This window comes from Zootermopsis nevadensis, unplaced genomic scaffold, assembly GCF_977971745.1.
Source record: "Zootermopsis nevadensis isolate Lab colony 2312 unplaced genomic scaffold, Znev_1.0 Znev_ptg000045l, whole genome shotgun sequence".
NCBI lineage: Eukaryota > Metazoa > Arthropoda > Insecta > Blattodea > Termopsidae > Zootermopsis > Zootermopsis nevadensis.
In genome coordinates this window covers 677,740-701,505 of record NW_028259177.1, presented here as the reverse complement: position 1 = coordinate 701,505, position 23,766 = coordinate 677,740, and the positions used below count along the sequence as shown (strand labels likewise).

Here is a 23,766-nt window from a genome sequence, read left to right as displayed (position 1 = left end):
TAATGGAGGCAGCAGTCATTAATTCATAATCACAATGAGAAAAGACCTGATTGCAATGTACTGTTAAATGCAGCAACACATGGCAACCACATTACGTTTGGTCCCTAAAATCTCGGCTAGCTCTTAAAATTGTATTGAATTTTACCAACACTGACAATAACAAACTGTAATCAAAATCTAACTAACTAACTAACTAGATGGCTTACCGAACCCGAAGGTTCATCACCGAATTAACCAAAGCCTTCCACTAGACCCTGTCCTGGGCCAACAAAATCCATTCTCCTTCAACTCCTATCTCCCATAGATCCTGCCTGAGATTATCCTCCCATCTATGTCTAGGTCTCCCCAGCGGTCTCTTTCCTTCAGGTTTCCCAACCAATACCCGGTGCACACCTTGTCCCATCCATGCGCGCTACATGCCCCGCCCATCTCAATCTTCTCGACTTAATCACCCTGACAATACTGGGGGAGCAGTACAGATTTTTAAGCTCGTCATTGTGCAGTTTTCTCCACGCCCCATTGTCTTCTCTCCTAGGCCCAAATATCCTCCTCAACACCCGATTAATCAAAATCTACCTGTAAGTATATAAGCAATGCATTGATTTTACCAAATTGTATAAACACAAAACATAAACATTTAGCCTCCTACTTATTAACAACAACATACAAATTAATGTGAGAAAATTAACATCACATTATTCTGAGTTATCAGAGTAGCAAAAGGTCTTTTTACACGGAAGTCATTAAAAGTTTTAATATTATTCAGACTGACCTAAAGAAGATAGACAACAGGTAAAAGCCAAGAAGAAATTCATTTTTGCTGCTAGCTACACAAATATCCATGGACGTCCAAAGTCTACGAAGGCAGAAAAGTTCAGTATTTGCTGGATTCAAACGTATTAGTATTATAGCGCACACATTTTCACATGCAACGTATCTTCAAAACTGATTTAGTTCTTAGATTTGTGGGTAAAATAATTGAAAAAGACAACAGTACACTGAAATATTTACAATTAAAATCTTACCAGTTACCAAAAAATGCAAATCAGAGTGAATTATTGTAAAACCAAATAAAACCATTTTGAAACTAATGTTAACATATTTATTATTCTTTATCCCATAAAAAAATCATACAAAGTTTACCTGTACATATCGTATGCAAAATATAATGGGGCTATACACACCTCAAAAGCCTCTTTGGAAATGGTGAAGGTTTAAATTCCACATCATAATGAATGGCAATTTTGTTCCGAAGCGTTGACAAGTCCAGTTTTTCTTCCTTTAGTCCCACAACCTGTCCTATTTGGGATCTTTAATGTCTCAATTCCTTTAGTTACAGCTGCAACATCAGCGTCTCCAGTCTGTTGCCTTACGGTGCCTGCGATTTCATCAATGAACAACAAAATACATTTTAAATTTATAAATATTCTTTATTCAAGAAAATAAGAACAGAGATCATTTCAAACCATTTTGTGACTTATTATTTGATCTGGAAAAGTACAGTTAAGTTAAAAAATTATTTTAAAATTAAATTTCCAACACAAACATTTAATTTCAAAGTTATCGATCAACCGCCTTCCTGAGCACAATATCAGAATTTTCGTAATGAAAATAAAAATTTGCATATGGATACAAAGTAAAATATGCTTCAGGCCACTGACATTTTCTGACTTTGTAATATGAAGTGTCTTGGAGTGTGGGTAAACTCACATTCCAGAGGCAATTGGAAATTGTAAAGGCTTGTCTTATTTTATGTAACAATGCTCTAAGAATTGCATAGCTGTGATGATTGTGAATTGAGCCACAAATTTAACCAACTAGCTTCTATTACATTTTTCAGGACAGTATACACCTTGTATACAGGACAAACAGGCTTCCATCATCACCACTGTCTCACAACAGTGTCATATTACCTGGTATCCATCCATAATCTATTTATATTATATTTGTAATTATTTGTCTCAAATTTATTGCTTAGAATGCACACCTGGATATTCAGAGCCTGAATTATAAATATTTATACAATTTTTAACGCTGAATGCAGTGTCGTCCGTTATCTCGACACACGCATTCAACTACATTATTCTTCTTAACGTCGTGTGAAACACCTTTGGTATTTTATGTATCGCTATTTACCAAGACATGAGACTGTTTTTGTTGTCTCACAAAATTATGTTACACAAATTCTTAAATTCTTACATCCAAATTTTGAGACTGCGATGTTCTGTCTGTTGTGCAGATGGTACTTTGCGTTCTTTGCAAAAACTAGCAATATTCCAAGGGAGACTGCTAATATTTCAAGATAGCAACTCCATCACATGTGAAGAAATAATTTTAGAAGGCGCAAGGCTTGCTTGGTATGTTGGCGGTAGCATAGCTGCTGGTAGGGCCTCCCTACCCAGATTGGTCGAGGGGGGAGAGGTCAGACTAAGACAGGTACTCAGGTCCTCCAGGTTGGGGGTTGCACTTTAAAAAGGAAGATGATTTTAAACCTCAATCAAAGCCTCGGACAGACGGACCTAACAGAGGATAGGACCAAATGAAAGAGGAGGATTGAGGAGGCCATGGACGGAATATGGACCGGAGAGCCATAGAAGAGGAGCGAGGCTTGCTTAGAAGCAAGAGGTCAGCTCATTGAGACTCCTCTATCAAATAAGGTAAGCTGCAGTGCTTAGGGAGGTGATAAATCTACCGTCCTTCTAGTAGAACCTTGAGCACGCATCAAATTGATGAACCATGAACACAAGTCGTGTTAAAGCTCGGTCCGTCTGCTCAGCAGTAGTTTCTTCCGTGTACGTTTTGGTAGAGATTGTTTCGTATGAATATATATTGATTCAATATGAATACAATATTGCATGTAACAGATTCTGTGTATTACCTGGCAATTGAAAATAGTTGAATACTTAGTTGGAAGGCCATTGTATTGTCTTGCTCTGTCTGTGGCAACTGCAGGTACTTAAAAGGAACAATGTTGTCCATTGATGTAACAACGCCTGTCTGGAACATAACAAGAAATATCCAGTTGAAGCACAACCAGTCACAGTCACTCTGTTAATGCTAGCACACGCCCACCAACTAGGTAATTACTTAGACTTCCTGGTTAGAACAAGAATGAGATATAATACTGAAGTGGATATTAAGAAATATGACTAAAAGCAGCTCACACGAGATTTGCTAGACACATGTCGGAGGCCATCTCAAAGGAATACTTACAAATTAAGATACTACACCTCAATCAAAGCCTCGGACAGATGGACCTAACAGAGGACCGAATGGAAGAGGAGAATCGAGGAGGCCACGGACCGAATACAGACCGGAGAGCCAACAAATTTATGGACAAGGTGGAAGATTACTAAAGATAACTATGACATCACCTGAAAAGCAATAATGAAGCTGTTCTTTCGAATGCCAGAAGATGGACGTCGGTAGTCTGTCAGTAAATATCCTCCGTGACATTATCATGGACAGAAACAGAAAGCTATTCCTTATGCTGACAGTGGTTTACTAATGAATTTCAATTTTAAATTAGTTACACACAAATTTATAACACTGCTTAGTGGGCACGCAATACTATTCTGTTGTGCGTGACTAGAACAAGTGTATTTTCATTCAATCTTATGTAAAGGATTCTTACTAAAGCTTAATACCATGACACAAATTTTTACTATATTATTATTATTATTATTATTCAGTGTTCTGTCTTACGACAGGTCCATTGCTCTGCCCAAAAAGAGCTCTCCAGTTTTCCCTATTCTCAGCTTCTCGTTTTAATTCCTGGAACTTCATCTTCTTTCCTTCTTTCAGATCGTCGGTTAGCTGTATCAGTCTTCTTCCCAGTCCTCGCTTTCCTTCAACTTGGCCTTCGATGATATCACATTACATAACTAAAACTGCCAGTATGCTTCCTATTATATTTGTCTTACTGAACATAAAAACACATCAGAATCTTTCTGATAGAAACATCTTTTTCATTTTAGAGTGGAAAACTGTCTACAGTGAGAACAAAACTTTTGTTTATATTACATGCGCTATCACACCTTCAATTGTGTTCCAAGCAACATCACTACAGGAAAAATTTATAAATAGTTGGTTTCTACTACAGTTTTCATTCCTTTAGTCCCACAACCTGTCCTATTTGGGATCTTTAATGTCTGAATTCCTTTAGTTACAGCTGCAACATCAGCGTCTCCAGTCTGTTGCTTTACAGTGCCTGCAAGTTCATCAATGAACAACATCCTTTAGTTTAGTCCTAATAAGGATCTATGGAATGTAAATAAACTCTACTCCCTAACATACCTGAATAATGCATTTCCTTATCCAAGTCACAAACATTCCAGGTGCTTCATTCTGTCTGGTTCTTCACATCTCCAACTCCACCTAAGCTGGTTCCCCATCACACACACAACTGCTCTTCTGAAACACTAATATTCAGATAACTTGGTCTGCCATCTCTTGGTAATATTACTCCACGATATATGCATAAAAGAGGGGAGATACAGTTCACAAGGCAGTTGCCATTCAGCACATCCTATTCAGTATTAAACCTCGACCCGACACAGTAATACTTCTAGATGTCTTCCGCTAGACACGTCATGTCTCTATCAACTCATCACCGACTAATATTGAACATCAGATGAACCACGCCATATAAAAAACAATACCTTCGTTCTAATATATAAGAGTAATCTGATAATAACATTTTCAATAAACTGCATAACATTGTAAATGATTGTAATTCGAGTTTTAGATTTACCAATCTAATTTATACCTGAGGACGGTTAAATATAACCGAAACATGTCGTAAGAGACGTTCCAATTTGTAAATCGATCATTCGATGCGGAACGTGAAATGATATTTTAAATATTTTATTATCTTATTAAAAATTGTGATTTGACGGAAAAAATATTAAAATATCAACCTAATTCACAATATGACGCAAATATACTACCTTATTAATAGTTTTATTAAATAATGTAACTGTTCATATCAGATCACTACAGTTCATACGCTAACCAAAGATCCTGATTGTATCCTCCAAGTGTGGTTACAAATGCAACAATCAGTGAGGAAAAGGTTAAGCTTGCGACCCTTTCAAGGCACCCTCACAATTCATTCTGACCCGCAATTTCAAAACCACTGGACCAGAGCATGTATTGTTACAGAAACAAAAATTTAGGATTTTGAAACCTAAAGAATGAAGCTTCATACATAATGTGCAATTACATTCAGTAATACTCTTAAACCAGAGAAGAGCTGTACCAATTAATACATCCTCGATGTCAACATTCATCTACAAATAATGCTATAATGGAGGCAGCAGTCATTAATTCATAATCACAATGAGAAAAGACCTGATTGCAATGTACTGTTAAATGCAGCAACACATGGCAACCACATTACGTTTGGTCCCTAAAATCTCGGCTAGCTCTTAAAATTGTATTGAATTTTACCAACACTGACAATAACAAACTGTAATCAAAATCTAACTAACTAACTAACTAGATGGCTTACCGAACCCGAAGGTTCATCACCGAATTAACCAAAGCCTTCCACTAGACCCTGTCCTGGGCCAACAAAATCCATTCTCCTTCAACTCCTATCTCCCATAGATCCTGCCTGAGATTATCCTCCCATCTATGTCTAGGTCTCCCCAGCGGTCTCTTTCCTTCAGGTTTCCCAACCAATACCCGGTGCACACCTTGTCCCATCCATGCGCGCTACATGCCCCGCCCATCTCAATCTTCTCGACTTAATCACCCTGACAATACTGGGGGAGCAGTACAGATTTTTAAGCTCGTCATTGTGCAGTTTTCTCCACGCCCCATTGTCTTCTCTCCTAGGCCCAAATATCCTCCTCAACACCCGATTAATCAAAATCTACCTGTAAGTATATAAGCAATGCATTGATTTTACCAAATTGTATAAACACAAAACATAAACATTTAGCCTCCTACTTATTAACAACAACATACAAATTAATGTGAGAAAATTAACATCACATTATTCTGAGTTATCAGAGTAGCAAAAGGTCTTTTTACACGGAAGTCATTAAAAGTTTTAATATTATTCAGACTGACCTAAAGAAGATAGACAACAGGTAAAAGCCAAGAAGAAATTCATTTTTGCTGCTAGCTACACAAATATCCATGGACGTCCAAAGTCTACGAAGGCAGAAAAGTTCAGTATTTGCTGGATTCAAACGTATTAGTATTATAGCGCACACATTTTCACATGCAACGTATCTTCAAAACTGATTTAGTTCTTAGATTTGTGGGTAAAATAATTGAAAAAGACAACAGTACACTGAAATATTTACAATTAAAATCTTACCAGTTACCAAAAAATGCAAATCAGAGTGAATTATTGTAAAACCAAATAAAACCATTTTGAAACTAATGTTAACATATTTATTATTCTTTATCCCATAAAAAAATCATACAAAGTTTACCTGTACATATCGTATGCAAAATATAATGGGGCTATACACACCTCAAAAGCCTCTTTGGAAATGGTGAAGGTTTAAATTCCACATCATAATGAATGGCAATTTTGTTCCGAAGCGTTGACAAGTCCAGTTTTTCTTCCTTTAGTCCCACAACCTGTCCTATTTGGGATCTTTAATGTCTCAATTCCTTTAGTTACAGCTGCAACATCAGCGTCTCCAGTCTGTTGCCTTACGGTGCCTGCGATTTCATCAATGAACAACAAAATACATTTTAAATTTATAAATATTCTTTATTCAAGAAAATAAGAACTGAGATCATTTCAAACCATTTTGTGACTTATTATTTGATCTGGAAAAGTACAGTTAAGTTAAAAAATTATTTTAAAATTAAATTTCCAACACAAACATTTAATTTCAAAGTTATCGATCAACCGCCTTCCTGAGCACAATATCAGAATTTTCGTAATGAAAATAAAAATTTGCATATGGATACAAAGTAAAATATGCTTCAGGCCACTGACATTTTCTGACTTTGTAATATGAAGTGTCTTGGAGTGTGGGTAAACTCACATTCCAGAGGCAATTGGAAATTGTAAAGGCTTGTCTTATTTTATGTAACAATGCTCTAAGAATTGCATAGCTGTGATGATTGTGAATTGAGCCACAAATTTAACCAACTAGCTTCTATTACATTTTTCAGGACAGTATACACCTTGTATACAGGACAAACAGGCTTCCATCATCACCACTGTCTCACAACAGTGTCATATTACCTGGTATCCATCCATAATCTATTTATATTATATTTGTAATTATTTGTCTCAAATTTATTGCTTAGAATGCACACCTGGATATTCAGAGCCTGAATTATAAATATTTATACAATTTTTAACGCTGAATGCAGTGTCGTCCGTTATCTCGACACACGCATTCAACTACATTATTCTTCTTAACGTCGTGTGAAACACCTTTGGTATTTTATGTATCGCTATTTACCAAGACATGAGACTGTTTTTGTTGTCTCACAAAATTATGTTACACAAATTCTTAAATTCTTACATCCAAATTTTGAGACTGCGATGTTCTGTCTGTTGTGCAGATGGTACTTTGCGTTCTTTGCAAAAACTAGCAATATTCCAAGGGAGACTGCTAATATTTCAAGATAGCAACTCCATCACATGTGAAGAAATAATTTTAGAAGGCGCAAGGCTTGCTTGGTATGTTGGCGGTAGCATAGCTGCTGGTAGGGCCTCCCTACCCAGATTGGTCGAGGGGGGAGAGGTCAGACTAAGACAGGTACTCAGGTCCTCCAGGTTGGGGGTTGCACTTTAAAAAGGAAGATGATTTTAAACCTCAATCAAAGCCTCGGACAGACGGACCTAACAGAGGATAGGACCAAATGAAAGAGGAGGATTGAGGAGGCCATGGACGGAATATGGACCGGAGAGCCATAGAAGAGGAGCGAGGCTTGCTTAGAAGCAAGAGGTCAGCTCATTGAGACTCCTCTATCAAATAAGGTAAGCTGCAGTGCTTAGGGAGGTGATAAATCTACCGTCCTTCTAGTAGAACCTTGAGCACGCATCAAATTGATGAACCATGAACACAAGTCGTGTTAAAGCTCGGTCCGTCTGCTCAGCAGTAGTTTCTTCCGTGTACGTTTTGGTAGAGATTGTTTCGTATGAATATATATTGATTCAATATGAATACAATATTGCATGTAACAGATTCTGTGTATTACCTGGCAATTGAAAATAGTTGAATACTTAGTTGGAAGGCCATTGTATTGTCTTGCTCTGTCTGTGGCAACTGCAGGTACTTAAAAGGAACAATGTTGTCCATTGATGTAACAACGCCTGTCTGGAACATAACAAGAAATATCCAGTTGAAGCACAACCAGTCACAGTCACTCTGTTAATGCTAGCACACGCCCACCAACTAGGTAATTACTTAGACTTCCTGGTTAGAACAAGAATGAGATATAATACTGAAGTGGATATTAAGAAATATGACTAAAAGCAGCTCACACGAGATTTGCTAGACACATGTCGGAGGCCATCTCAAAGGAATACTTACAAATTAAGATACTACACCTCAATCAAAGCCTCGGACAGATGGACCTAACAGAGGACCGAATGGAAGAGGAGAATCGAGGAGGCCACGGACCGAATACAGACCGGAGAGCCAACAAATTTATGGACAAGGTGGAAGATTACTAAAGATAACTATGACATCACCTGAAAAGCAATAATGAAGCTGTTCTTTCGAATGCCAGAAGATGGACGTCGGTAGTCTGTCAGTAAATATCCTCCGTGACATTATCATGGACAGAAACAGAAAGCTATTCCTTATGCTGACAGTGGTTTACTAATGAATTTCAATTTTAAATTAGTTACACACAAATTTATAACACTGCTTAGTGGGCACGCAATACTATTCTGTTGTGCGTGACTAGAACAAGTGTATTTTCATTCAATCTTATGTAAAGGATTCTTACTAAAGCTTAATACCATGACACAAATTTTTACTATATTATTATTATTATTATTATTCAGTGTTCTGTCTTACGACAGGTCCATTGCTCTGCCCAAAAAGAGCTCTCCAGTTTTCCCTATTCTCAGCTTCTCGTTTTAATTCCTGGGACTTCATCTTCTTTCCTTCTTTCAGATCGTCGGTTAGCTGTATCAGTCTTCTTCCCAGTCCTCGCTTTCCTTCAACTTGGCCTTCGATGATATCACATTACATAACTAAAACTGCCAGTATGCTTCCTATTATATTTGTCTTACTGAACATAAAAACACATCAGAATCTTTCTGATAGAAACATCTTTTTCATTTTAGAGTGGAAAACTGTCTACAGTGAGAACAAAACTTTTGTTTATATTACATGCGCTATCACACCTTCAATTGTGTTCCAAGCAACATCACTACAGGAAAAATTTATAAATAGTTGGTTTCTACTACAGTTTTCATTCCTTTAGTCCCACAACCTGTCCTATTTGGGATCTTTAATGTCTGAATTCCTTTAGTTACAGCTGCAACATCAGCGTCTCCAGTCTGTTGCTTTACAGTGCCTGCAAGTTCATCAATGAACAACATCCTTTAGTTTAGTCCTAATAAGGATCTATGGAATGTAAATAAACTCTACTCCCTAACATACCTGAATAATGCATTTCCTTATCCAAGTCACAAACATTCCAGGTGCTTCATTCTGTCTGGTTCTTCACATCTCCAACTCCACCTAAGCTGGTTCCCCATCACACACACAACTGCTCTTCTGAAACACTAATATTCAGATAACTTGGTCTGCCATCTCTTGGTAATATTACTCCACGATATATGCATAAAAGAGGGGAGATACAGTTCACAAGGCAGTTGCCATTCAGCACATCCTATTCAGTATTAAACCTCGACCCGACACAGTAATACTTCTAGATGTCTTCCGCTAGACACGTCATGTCTCTATCAACTCATCACCGACTAATATTGAACATCAGATGAACCACGCCATATAAAAAACAATACCTTCGTTCTAATATATAAGAGTAATCTGATAATAACATTTTCAATAAACTGCATAACATTGTAAATGATTGTAATTCGAGTTTTAGATTTACCAATCTAATTTATACCTGAGGACGGTTAAATATAACCGAAACATGTCGTAAGAGACGTTCCAATTTGTAAATCGATCATTCGATGCGGAACGTGAAATGATATTTTAAATATTTTATTATCTTATTAAAAATTGTGATTTGACGGAAAAAATATTAAAATATCAACCTAATTCACAATATGACGCAAATATACTACCTTATTAATAGTTTTATTAAATAATGTAACTGTTCATATCAGATCACTACAGTTCATACGCTAACCAAAGATCCTGATTGTATCCTCCAAGTGTGGTTACAAATGCAACAATCAGTGAGGAAAAGGTTAAGCTTGCGACCCTTTCAAGGCACCCTCACAATTCATTCTGACCCGCAATTTCAAAACCACTGGACCAGAGCATGTATTGTTACAGAAACAAAAATTTAGGATTTTGAAACCTAAAGAATGAAGCTTCATACATAATGTGCAATTACATTCAGTAATACTCTTAAACCAGAGAAGAGCTGTACCAATTAATACATCCTCGATGTCAACATTCATCTACAAATAATGCTATAATGGAGGCAGCAGTCATTAATTCATAATCACAATGAGAAAAGACCTGATTGCAATGTACTGTTAAATGCAGCAACACATGGCAACCACATTACGTTTGGTCCCTAAAATCTCGGCTAGCTCTTAAAATTGTATTGAATTTTACCAACACTGACAATAACAAACTGTAATCAAAATCTAACTAACTAACTAACTAGATGGCTTACCGAACCCGAAGGTTCATCACCGAATTAACCAAAGCCTTCCACTGGACCCTGTCCTGGGCCAACAAAATCCATTCTCCTTCAACTCCTATCTCCCATAGATCCTGCCTGAGATTATCCTCCCATCTATGTCTAGGTCTCCCCAGCGGTCTCTTTCCTTCAGGTTTCCCAACCAATACCCGGTGCACACCTTGTCCCATCCATGCGCGCTACATGCCCCGCCCATCTCAATCTTCTCGACTTAATCACCCTGACAATACTGGGGGAGCAGTACAGATTTTTAAGCTCGTCATTGTGCAGTTTTCTCCACGCCCCATTGTCTTCTCTCCTAGGCCCAAATATCCTCCTCAACACCCGATTAATCAAAATCTACCTGTAAGTATATAAGCAATGCATTGATTTTACCAAATTGTATAAACACAAAACATAAACATTTAGCCTCCTACTTATTAACAACGACATACAAATTAATGTGAGAAAATTAACATCACATTATTCTGAGTTATCAGAGTAGCAAAAGGTCTTTTTACACGGAAGTCATTAAAAGTTTTAATATTATTCAGACTGACCTAAAGAAGATAGACAACAGGTAAAAGCCAAGAAGAAATTCATTTTTGCTGCTAGCTACACAAATATCCATGGACGTCCAAAGTCTACGAAGGCAGAAAAGTTCAGTATTTGCTGGATTCAAACGTATTAGTATTATAGCGCACACATTTTCACATGCAACGTATCTTCAAAACTGATTTAGTTCTTAGATTTGTGGGTAAAATAATTGAAAAAGACAACAGTACACTGAAATATTTACAATTAAAATCTTACCAGTTACCAAAAAATGCAAATCAGAGTGAATTATTGTAAAACCAAATAAAACCATTTTGAAACTAATGTTAACATATTTATTATTCTTTATCCCATAAAAAAATCATACAAAGTTTACCTGTACATATCGTATGCAAAATATAATGGGGCTATACACACCTCAAAAGCCTCTTTGGAAATGGTGAAGGTTTAAATTCCACATCATAATGAATGGCAATTTTGTTCCGAAGCGTTGACAAGTCCAGTTTTTCTTCCTTTAGTCCCACAACCTGTCCTATTTGGGATCTTTAATGTCTCAATTCCTTTAGTTACAGCTGCAACATCAGCGTCTCCAGTCTGTTGCCTTACGGTGCCTGCGATTTCATCAATGAACAACAAAATACATTTTAAATTTATAAATATTCTTTATTCAAGAAAATAAGAACTGAGATCATTTCAAACCATTTTGTGACTTATTATTTGATCTGGAAAAGTACAGTTAAGTTAAAAAATTATTTTAAAATTAAATTTCCAACACAAACATTTAATTTCAAAGTTATCGATCAACCGCCTTCCTGAGCACAATATCAGAATTTTCGTAATGAAAATAAAAATTTGCATATGGATACAAAGTAAAATATGCTTCAGGCCACTGACATTTTCTGACTTTGTAATATGAAGTGTCTTGGAGTGTGGGTAAACTCACATTCCAGAGGCAATTGGAAATTGTAAAGGCTTGTCTTATTTTATGTAACAATGCTCTAAGAATTGCATAGCTGTGATGATTGTGAATTGAGCCACAAATTTAACCAACTAGCTTCTATTACATTTTTCAGGACAGTATACACCTTGTATACAGGACAAACAGGCTTCCATCATCACCACTGTCTCACAACAGTGTCATATTACCTGGTATCCATCCATAATCTATTTATATTATATTTGTAATTATTTGTCTCAAATTTATTGCTTAGAATGCACACCTGGATATTCAGAGCCTGAATTATAAATATTTATACAATTTTTAACGCTGAATGCAGTGTCGTCCGTTATCTCGACACACGCATTCAACTACATTATTCTTCTTAACGTCGTGTGAAACACCTTTGGTATTTTATGTATCGCTATTTACCAAGACATGAGACTGTTTTTGTTGTCTCACAAAATTATGTTACACAAATTCTTAAATTCTTACATCCAAATTTTGAGACTGCGATGTTCTGTCTGTTGTGCAGATGGTACTTTGCGTTCTTTGCAAAAACTAGCAATATTCCAAGGGAGACTGCTAATATTTCAAGATAGCAACTCCATCACATGTGAAGAAATAATTTTAGAAGGCGCAAGGCTTGCTTGGTATGTTGGCGGTAGCATAGCTGCTGGTAGGGCCTCCCTACCCAGATTGGTCGAGGGGGGAGAGGTCAGACTAAGACAGGTACTCAGGTCCTCCAGGTTGGGGGTTGCACTTTAAAAAGGAAGATGATTTTAAACCTCAATCAAAGCCTCGGACAGACGGACCTAACAGAGGATAGGACCAAATGAAAGAGGAGGATTGAGGAGGCCATGGACGGAATATGGACCGGAGAGCCATAGAAGAGGAGCGAGGCTTGCTTAGAAGCAAGAGGTCAGCTCATTGAGACTCCTCTATCAAATAAGGTAAGCTGCAGTGCTTAGGGAGGTGATAAATCTACCGTCCTTCTAGTAGAACCTTGAGCACGCATCAAATTGATGAACCATGAACACAAGTCGTGTTAAAGCTCGGTCCGTCTGCTCAGCAGTAGTTTCTTCCGTGTACGTTTTGGTAGAGATTGTTTCGTATGAATATATATTGATTCAATATGAATACAATATTGCATGTAACAGATTCTGTGTATTACCTGGCAATTGAAAATAGTTGAATACTTAGTTGGAAGGCCATTGTATTGTCTTGCTCTGTCTGTGGCAACTGCAGGTACTTAAAAGGAACAATGTTGTCCATTGATGTAACAACGCCTGTCTGGAACATAACAAGAAATATCCAGTTGAAGCACAACCAGTCACAGTCACTCTGTTAATGCTAGCACACGCCCACCAACTAGGTAATTACTTAGACTTCCTGGTTAGAACAAGAATGAGATATAATACTGAAGTGGATATTAAGAAATATGACTAAAAGCAGCTCACACGAGATTTGCTAGACACATGTCGGAGGCCATCTCAAAGGAATACTTACAAATTAAGATACTACACCTCAATCAAAGCCTCGGACAGATGGACCTAACAGAGGACCGAATGGAAGAGGAGAATCGAGGAGGCCACGGACCGAATACAGACCGGAGAGCCAACAAATTTATGGACAAGGTGGAAGATTACTAAAGATAACTATGACATCACCTGAAAAGCAATAATGAAGCTGTTCTTTCGAATGCCAGAAGATGGACGTCGGTAGTCTGTCAGTAAATATCCTCCGTGACATTATCATGGACAGAAACAGAAAGCTATTCCTTATGCTGACAGTGGTTTACTAATGAATTTCAATTTTAAATTAGTTACACACAAATTTATAACACTGCTTAGTGGGCACGCAATACTATTCTGTTGTGCGTGACTAGAACAAGTGTATTTTCATTCAATCTTATGTAAAGGATTCTTACTAAAGCTTAATACCATGACACAAATTTTTACTATATTATTATTATTATTATTATTCAGTGTTCTGTCTTACGACAGGTCCATTGCTCTGCCCAAAAAGAGCTCTCCAGTTTTCCCTATTCTCAGCTTCTCGTTTTAATTCCTGGAACTTCATCTTCTTTCCTTCTTTCAGATCGTCGGTTAGCTGTATCAGTCTTCTTCCCAGTCCTCGCTTTCCTTCAACTTGGCCTTCGATGATATCACATTACATAACTAAAACTGCCAGTATGCTTCCTATTATATTTGTCTTACTGAACATAAAAACACATCAGAATCTTTCTGATAGAAACATCTTTTTCATTTTAGAGTGGAAAACTGTCTACAGTGAGAACAAAACTTTTGTTTATATTACATGCGCTATCACACCTTCAATTGTGTTCCAAGCAACATCACTACAGGAAAAATTGATAAATAGTTGGTTTCTACTACAGTTTTCATTCCTTTAGTCCCACAACCTGTCCTATTTGGGATCTTTAATGTCTGAATTCCTTTAGTTACAGCTGCAACATCAGCGTCTCCAGTCTGTTGCTTTACAGTGCCTGCAAGTTCATCAATGAACAACATCCTTTAGTTTAGTCCTAATAAGGATCTATGGAATGTAAATAAACTCTACTCCCTAACATACCTGAATAATGCATTTCCTTATCCAAGTCACAAACATTCCAGGTGCTTCATTCTGTCTGGTTCTTCACATCTCCAACTCCACCTAAGCTGGTTCCCCATCACACACACAACTGCTCTTCTGAAACACTAATATTCAGATAACTTGGTCTGCCATCTCTTGGTAATATTACTCCACGATATATGCATAAAAGAGGGGAGATACAGTTCACAAGGCAGTTGCCATTCAGCACATCCTATTCAGTATTAAACCTCGACCCGACACAGTAATACTTCTAGATGTCTTCCGCTAGACACGTCATGTCTCTATCAACTCATCACCGACTAATATTGAACATCAGATGAACCACGCCATATAAAAAACAATACCTTCGTTCTAATATATAAGAGTAATCTGATAATAACATTTTCAATAAACTGCATAACATTGTAAATGATTGTAATTCGAGTTTTAGATTTACCAATCTAATTTATACCTGAGGACGGTTAAATATAACCGAAACATGTCGTAAGAGACGTTCCAATTTGTAAATCGATCATTCGATGCGGAACGTGAAATGATATTTTAAATATTTTATTATCTTATTAAAAATTGTGATTTGACGGAAAAAATATTAAAATATCAACCTAATTCACAATATGACGCAAATATACTACCTTATTAATAGTTTTATTAAATAATGTAACTGTTCATATCAGATCACTACAGTTCATACGCTAACCAAAGATCCTGATTGTATCCTCCAAGTGTGGTTACAAATGCAACAATCAGTGAGGAAAAGGTTAAGCTTGCGACCCTTTCAAGGCACCCTCACAATTCATTCTGACCCGCAATTTCAAAACCACTGGACCAGAGCATGTATTGTTACAGAAACAAAAATTTAGGATTTTGAAACCTAAAGAATGAAGCTTCATACATAATGTGCAATTACATTCAGTAATACTCTTAAACCAGAGAAGAGCTGTACCAATTAATACATCCTCGATGTCAACATTCATCTACAAATAATGCTATAATGGAGGCAGCAGTCATTAATTCATAATCACAATGAGAAAAGACCTGATTGCAATGTACTGTTAAATGCAGCAACACATGGCAACCACATTACGTTTGGTCCCTAAAATCTCGGCTAGCTCTTAAAATTGTATTGAATTTTACCAACACTGACAATAACAAACTGTAATCAAAATCTAACTAACTAACTAACTAGATGGCTTACCGAACCCGAAGGTTCATCACCGAATTAACCAAAGCCTTCCACTGGACCCTGTCCTGGGCCAACAAAATCCATTCTCCTTCAACTCCTATCTCCCATAGATCCTGCCTGAGATTATCCTCCCATCTATGTCTAGGTCTCCCCAGCGGTCTCTTTCCTTCAGGTTTCCCAACCAATACCCGGTGCACACCTTGTCCCATCCATGCGCGCTACATGCCCCGCCCATCTCAATCTTCTCGACTTAATCACCCTGACAATACTGGGGGAGCAGTACAGATTTTTAAGCTCGTCATTGTGCAGTTTTCTCCACGCCCCATTGTCTTCTCTCCTAGGCCCAAATATCCTCCTCAACACCCGATTAATCAAAATCTACCTGTAAGTATATAAGCAATGCATTGATTTTACCAAATTGTATAAACACAAAACATAAACATTTAGCCTCCTACTTATTAACAACGACATACAAATTAATGTGAGAAAATTAACATCACATTATTCTGAGTTATCAGAGTAGCAAAAGGTCTTTTTACACGGAAGTCATTAAAAGTTTTAATATTATTCAGACTGACCTAAAGAAGATAGACAACAGGTAAAAGCCAAGAAGAAATTCATTTTTGCTGCTAGCTACACAAATATCCATGGACGTCCAAAGTCTACGAAGGCAGAAAAGTTCAGTATTTGCTGGATTCAAACGTATTAGTATTATAGCGCACACATTTTCACATGCAACGTATCTTCAAAACTGATTTAGTTCTTAGATTTGTGGGTAAAATAATTGAAAAAGACAACAGTACACTGAAATATTTACAATTAAAATCTTACCAGTTACCAAAAAATGCAAATCAGAGTGAATTATTGTAAAACCAAATAAAACCATTTTGAAACTAATGTTAACATATTTATTATTCTTTATCCCATAAAAAAATCATACAAAGTTTACCTGTACATATCGTATGCAAAATATAATGGGGCTATACACACCTCAAAAGCCTCTTTGGAAATGGTGAAGGTTTAAATTCCACATCATAATGAATGGCAATTTTGTTCCGAAGCGTTGACAAGTCCAGTTTTTCTTCCTTTAGTCCCACAACCTGTCCTATTTGGGATCTTTAATGTCTCAATTCCTTTAGTTACAGCTGCAACATCAGCGTCTCCAGTCTGTTGCCTTACGGTGCCTGCGATTTCATCAATGAACAACAAAATACATTTTAAATTTATAAATATTCTTTATTCAAGAAAATAAGAACTGAGATCATTTCAAACCATTTTGTGACTTATTATTTGATCTGGAAAAGTACAGTTAAGTTAAAAAATTATTTTAAAATTAAATTTCCAACACAAACATTTAATTTCAAAGTTATCGATCAACCGCCTTCCTGAGCACAATATCAGAATTTTCGTAATGAAAATAAAAATTTGCATATGGATACAAAGTAAAATATGCTTCAGGCCACTGACATTTTCTGACTTTGTAATATGAAGTGTCTTGGAGTGTGGGTAAACTCACATTCCAGAGGCAATTGGAAATTGTAAAGGCTTGTCTTATTTTATGTAACAATGCTCTAAGAATTGCATAGCTGTGATGATTGTGAATTGAGCCACAAATTTAACCAACTAGCTTCTATTACATTTTTCAGGACAGTATACACCTTGTATACAGGACAAACAGGCTTCCATCATCACCACTGTCTCACAACAGTGTCATATTACCTGGTATCCATCCATAATCTATTTATATTATATTTGTAATTATTTGTCTCAAATTTATTGCTTAGAATGCACACCTGGATATTCAGAGCCTGAATTATAAATATTTATACAATTTTTAACGCTGAATGCAGTGTCGTCCGTTATCTCGACACACGCATTCAACTACATTATTCTTCTTAACGTCGTGTGAAACACCTTTGGTATTTTATGTATCGCTATTTACCAAGACATGAGACTGTTTTTGTTGTCTCACAAAATTATGTTACACAAATTCTTAAATTCTTACATCCAAATTTTGAGACTGCGATGTTCTGTCTGTTGTGCAGATGGTACTTTGCGTTCTTTGCAAAAACTAGCAATATTCCAAGGGAGACTGCTAATATTTCAAGATAGCAACTCCATCACATGTGAAGAAATAATTTTAGAAGGCGCAAGGCTTGCTTGGTATGTTGGCGGTAGCATAGCTGCTGGTAGGGCCTCCCTACCCAGATTGGTCGAGGGGGGAGAGGTCAGACTAAGACAGGTACTCAGGTCCTCCAGGTTGGGGGTTGCACTTTAAAAAGGAAGATGATTTTAAACCTCAATCAAAGCCTCGGACAGACGGACCTAACAGAGGATAGGACCAAATGAAAGAGGAGGATTGAGGAGGCCATGGACGGAATATGGACCGGACAGCCATAGAAGAAGAGAGAGGCTTGCTTAGAAGCAAGAGGTCAGCTCATTGAGACTCCTCTATCAAATAAGGTAAGCTGCAGTGCTTAGGGAGGTGATAAATCTACCGTCCTTCTAGTAGAACCTTGAGCACGCATCAAATTGATGAACCATGAACACAAGTCGTGTTAAAGCTCGGTCCGTCTGCTCAGCAGTAGTTTCTTCCGTGTACGTTTTGGTAGAGATTGTTTCGTATGAATATATATTGATTCAATATGAATACAATATTGCATGTAACAGATTCTGTGTATTACCTGGCAATTGAAAATAGTTGAATACTTAGTTGGAAGGCCATTGTATTGTCTTGCTCTGTCTGTGGCAACTGCAGGTACTTAAAAGGAACAATGTTGTCCATTGATGTAACAACGCCTGTCTGGAACATAACAAGAAATATCCAGTTGAAGCACAACCAGTCACAGTCACTCTGTTAATGCTAGCACACGCCCACCAACTAGGTAATTACTTAGACTTCCTGGTTAGAACAAGAATGAGATATAATACTGAAGTGGATATTAAGAAATATGACTAAAAGCAGCTCACACGAGATTTGCTAGACACATGTCGGAGGCCATCTCAAAGGAATACTTACAAATTAAGATACTACACCTCAATCAAAGCCTCGGACAGATGGACCTAACAGAGGACCGAATGGAAGAGGAGAATCGAGGAGGCCACGGACCGAATACAGACCGGAGAGCCAACAAATTTATGGACAAGGTGGAAGATTACTAAAGATAACTATGACATCACCTGAAAAGCAATAATGAAGCTGTTCTTTCGAATGCCAGAAGATGGACGTCGGTAGTCTGTCAGTAAATATCCTCCGTGACATTATCATGGACAGAAACAGAAAGCTATTCCTTATGCTGACAGTGGTTTACTAATGAATTTCAATTTTAAATTAGTTACACACAAATTTATAACACTGCTTAGTGGGCACGCAATACTATTCTGTTGTGCGTGACTAGAACAAGTGTATTTTCATTCAATCTTATGTAAAGGATTCTTACTAAAGCTTAATACCATGACACAAATTTTTACTATATTATTATTATTATTATTATTATTCAGTGTTCTGTCTTACGACAGGTCCATTGCTCTGCCCAAAAAGAGCTCTCCAGTTTTCCCTATTCTCAGCTTCTCGTTTTAATTCCTGGAACTTCATCTTCTTTCCTTCTTTCAGATCGTCGGTTAGCTGTATCAGTCTTCTTCCCAGTCCTCGCTTTCCTTCAACTTGGCCTTCGATGATATCACATTACATAACTAAAACTGCCAGTATGCTTCCTATTATATTTGTCTTACTGAACATAAAAACACATCAGAATCTTTCTGATAGAAACATCTTTTTCATTTTAGAGTGGAAAACTGTCTACAGTGAGAACAAAACTTTTGTTTATATTACATGCGCTATCACACCTTCAATTGTGTTCCAAGCAACATCACTACAGGAAAAATTGATAAATAGTTGGTTTCTACTACAGTTTTCATTCCTTTAGTCCCACAACCTGTCCTATTTGGGATCTTTAATGTCTGAATTCCTTTAGTTACAGCTGCAACATCAGCGTCTCCAGTCTGTTGCTTTACAGTGCCTGCAAGTTCATCAATGAACAACATCCTTTAGTTTAGTCCTAATAAGGATCTATGGAATGTAAATAAACTCTACTCCCTAACATACCTGAATAATGCATTTCCTTATCCAAGTCACAAACATTCCAGGTGCTTCATTCTGTCTGGTTCTTCACATCTCCAACTCCACCTAAGCTGGTTCCCCATCACACACACAACTGCTCTTCTGAAACACTAATATTCAGATAACTTGGTCTGCCATCTCTTGGTAATATTACTCCACGATATATGCATAAAAGAGGGGAGATACAGTTCACAAGGCAGTTGCCATTAAGCACATCCTCTTCAGTATTAATCCTCTGATCTCAAACTCCTCTTTGATACAGACAAGGCATTCACACCAAAATTATTACTGTACACATCCTCGGAGAGCAACTAGACGCACGAGGGACTGAGGTCTTCCTAATGGCCTTATGAGGCATCTTATGAACACCAGAAACCTTGTCACTAAGAATTTAAAGTGTGCCACATCACCATTATTGCATCCTGTCACTCTACCTACTTACTTTTACTTTGTTCATTGCAGCAAGTTCTTACACAACTATAAATTATCAGCTACAGCATTTCCACAAGCAAGTCACAGACGTAATTTTTCCTATAGAGGCACTCTACATCATAATCAATTGGCCAACTAAGCCGACCTTCAACGCAATCGAATTAGTTCTTACTTTACGTCCTCCACACAAGGGAAAGATGACACACATAAATTCAACACACGCTCAAATAACATAACATTAACTTGCACGCTCTCACAATATATGACAGAAGAGATACACAATACGTACGCCATTATCTCGTACGCAGGGATGGCAACATCTGAAAAGCAGCGAACAAATCCCGGGATCGCGGGAGAATGAGGGATATTCGATGATCATTCTTTGCGTACTGTAACAGACTCTGCTGCCATCTACCGATCACGGGTCTGAAGTAGATCTACGTCGAAGCACACTCCATTGCACTGTTGTTTGAAATGCTACCTGAAATACCACTCCACAAATTGTAAAGCCATCAGCAGCAAAGGGATTGCTGAATATTTTATTCGTGACGGTTTCTGCTCTAGACTCTGCTGAAAATAATCAAATAAATAACATTAAAAGACAATTATAGTTCTTACAGGATTTACCATTTAATTGTTTGGAATTAGATGCGGTATTTATATAACACTAAGCCAAAATGAGTGTTCAGTTTCACGGTGTTTTTTTTTTGAGTTATGTGCACTTTTACGTACTGGACACATCTGGATGGAACTAAAACTCTACTCAGTAACTGTGGAGAAGAAGTCTTCTCAAAAAGTCATCAGTTATTTTACTGATGTAGAAAATTAACCTTTCCCTTGCTAACAAACTCCTTACATCAGCAACTGGTAATTTAGTAAGTAGACTTACGACATATGACAGTTTTTTTTAGAAATTCAGTAACCATTTCTAATATTCTCAAGTTAACTGCAGTTCCTGATTGATTGGTTGTATTACGTAGATGAAGGCTGTATTTCCAAAGAAAAAGGATCAACATTAAGATGAATGAAATGACGCAGATCAAATTAACCTATAAAAAAACTAGTACAGTTATGTGCAACACGAGGCCAGCAAAAATCTCAATGCAACCCACCAGCTACAATAAAACATCACACACAATACATTTATAATATTTACAAATTATTCAAATTAATTAAAATCACGTTTAATAGAAAACTTGGGTAAGACAAGAAATGGAACGAAATCACAATCACAAAACTGTTATTCCTTTACATATAGCATATTCACTACATAAATTTAGGAATGCATCAGTTAGGCTCGGACAACACTTCTGGTAGCGCACGCAATCTTTTTCGATATAGTAACAGGGGATTTAAACGTCAATAATTTGAGGCTGCCAGTCAGAGTTGAGCTACGCAGTTCATGGTTTAACAATATACTACTGCAAAAGCCATGATGTGTGTCTGACAAAGGTTAACAACGAGTTTCTTAAAATCAGAGCTTATGAAAATATTGTGAGTTTTCAGGACACCTATAACAGAAGTGGCATTTTTTTTCAAAGTTTTATTAAACTGAATCTAAGGACTTAAATATATTAATTCAAGGCCTTGAATAAAGAAACGCCTAAATGAACCAAACTCTGCAAATATCAAAATTTGATATGGCTGTCTTCTGAGTTGAGTAGAAACTGACAGAAGGGCTTAGAGCCTCCTTCAACAGGGCTTTTGTTATGGAGGCAGTAAACTCTTCTGATATTTTGATCAATATCTACCACGCAATATCCCAGAAGACAGCCATCACCATAAGAACCTTAAATGAAACCCAATGCCAAAACTGACTGACAAAATATGATGCAGGCGTACCATGAACTGATCCTACATAAATTATTGTTCCCAATAGTAACTCTCTATATACCTTTCATATTATCTGTCTCCGTATGACATATACTCAAGAGGAAGCTAACTCAATTCTTCAATAAGTAACAGAACATACTCATGCATCCATGCATGAGTATGTGTTTGTACGCATCAACTTACCTGTATCTCTTCTAATGGGCTTTAATCGGAGACATTTGGATGCTGCTTTTGTGTTTAGTTTGATGTGGGCGATGCGGACACTGGAACTGAGAATATGCCTCACCATGTTCTTCTCGTATCGGTAACTCTCGCCACGTCATACGTCGAAATGCCTCGTCTGCCATGATATATCACCTCCTGACCATCAGTAGCCCTGAGGTACTCTCTGTCAGAATTCTGATTACTACAACTGCTGAAGTTTGCTTTCTTTCAATTCTGTAACACACAATGGAATAGTTCTGTCAGCAAAATGTTCTATTTTTGTATTCCGATAAGTGGTGAAACTTCCGTCGTCTGTTCGCACGATAAAATAACTCTTAAGAATGAAAAAAAATTAGTGAGAAAGCCAGATAAAGCAAATCTTCACCCACATTTCGTCCGTAGTTCATACGTCTCATACTATTAGCCTTCCAGCAGACGTTCTGTAATTCTTGGGAAGTAAAAATCTCCTCTTCAATATATCTACAAGAAGTATATATATCTCACTTCAATACTATGATTAAATTTACTTTAAGGAAATAATTTGTTAACACCGAAATTAAAGTATTATTAGAAAACTCATCTGGTGTATTGGGAGTACACCTAAAGCACACTAGTGAAAATGTATTCCAGTCTGGAGAGGAAGGCAGTAAGTTCTTCAGAAAAACTGGAAGTTCCTTGCAAAAGAGAATGGTGTTTCAATACACGTAACAAATACAATTAAGTAAACTTATTTCATTCCTCTTAATCATTCTGCCAATTCTCACTAAACATTGTCAATATAATCTTCACAACTGACAAAGAATCATTAAATAAACAAAAAAAAATATTAAATAACTTAGTGAAGGAAGCCACTGAGAACAGAGAAAACTGAAGGCATTTCCATATTTTCTCACTTACTTAAAACACTGTCAGAATCTCAGACTATAACACCAAATGATAAAATTATTAATGAACAAAGAATTTGACGAGACGTCCATGGAAGCGATCATGGCGTAACTGAAGGTACATATTTTTTAAAAAAAAAATCTTGTATCCAACATAAAAATAAACCATTTGTGAACGTTA

General features: G+C 37.0%; 1 protein-coding gene and 1 long non-coding RNA gene across 25 annotated transcripts in view; one reads left to right on the top strand and one right to left on the bottom strand.

The window, feature by feature from the left end:
• LOC147871597 (fatty acid synthase-like) overlaps window positions 1-22,815 on the bottom strand; it is a 65,944-nt gene extending 43,129 nt beyond the window's left edge. For 14 of the 24 annotated variants that reach the window (XR_015538622.1, XR_015538615.1, XR_015538623.1 and 11 more), the window contains exons 1-13: window positions 20,954-21,147; window positions 20,218-20,342; window positions 18,797-18,915; window positions 17,103-17,296; window positions 14,909-15,033; window positions 13,491-13,609; window positions 11,797-11,990; window positions 9,603-9,727; window positions 8,185-8,303; window positions 6,491-6,684; window positions 4,297-4,421; window positions 2,879-2,997; window positions 1,185-1,378 (exon numbers count right to left, since the gene is read on the bottom strand). The gene's annotated coding sequence lies outside the window, so the exon portion shown is untranslated. Of the gene's footprint in view, window positions 1-393; window positions 577-1,184; window positions 1,379-2,878; window positions 2,998-4,296; window positions 4,422-5,699; window positions 5,883-6,490; window positions 6,685-8,184; window positions 8,304-9,602; window positions 9,728-11,005; window positions 11,189-11,796; window positions 11,991-13,490; window positions 13,610-14,908; window positions 15,034-16,311; window positions 16,495-17,102; window positions 17,297-18,796; window positions 18,916-20,217; window positions 20,343-20,953; window positions 21,235-22,680 lie in introns of those variants that run through there. The other 10 variants (XR_015538612.1, XR_015538613.1, XR_015538616.1 and 7 more) reach the window with 10 other exon arrangements.
• LOC147871596 (uncharacterized) lies at window positions 21,400-23,766 on the top strand. The gene is made up of 2 exons (XR_015538644.1): window positions 21,400-21,539; window positions 22,739-23,766. It is a non-coding gene; the product is annotated as an uncharacterized LOC147871596 (long non-coding RNA).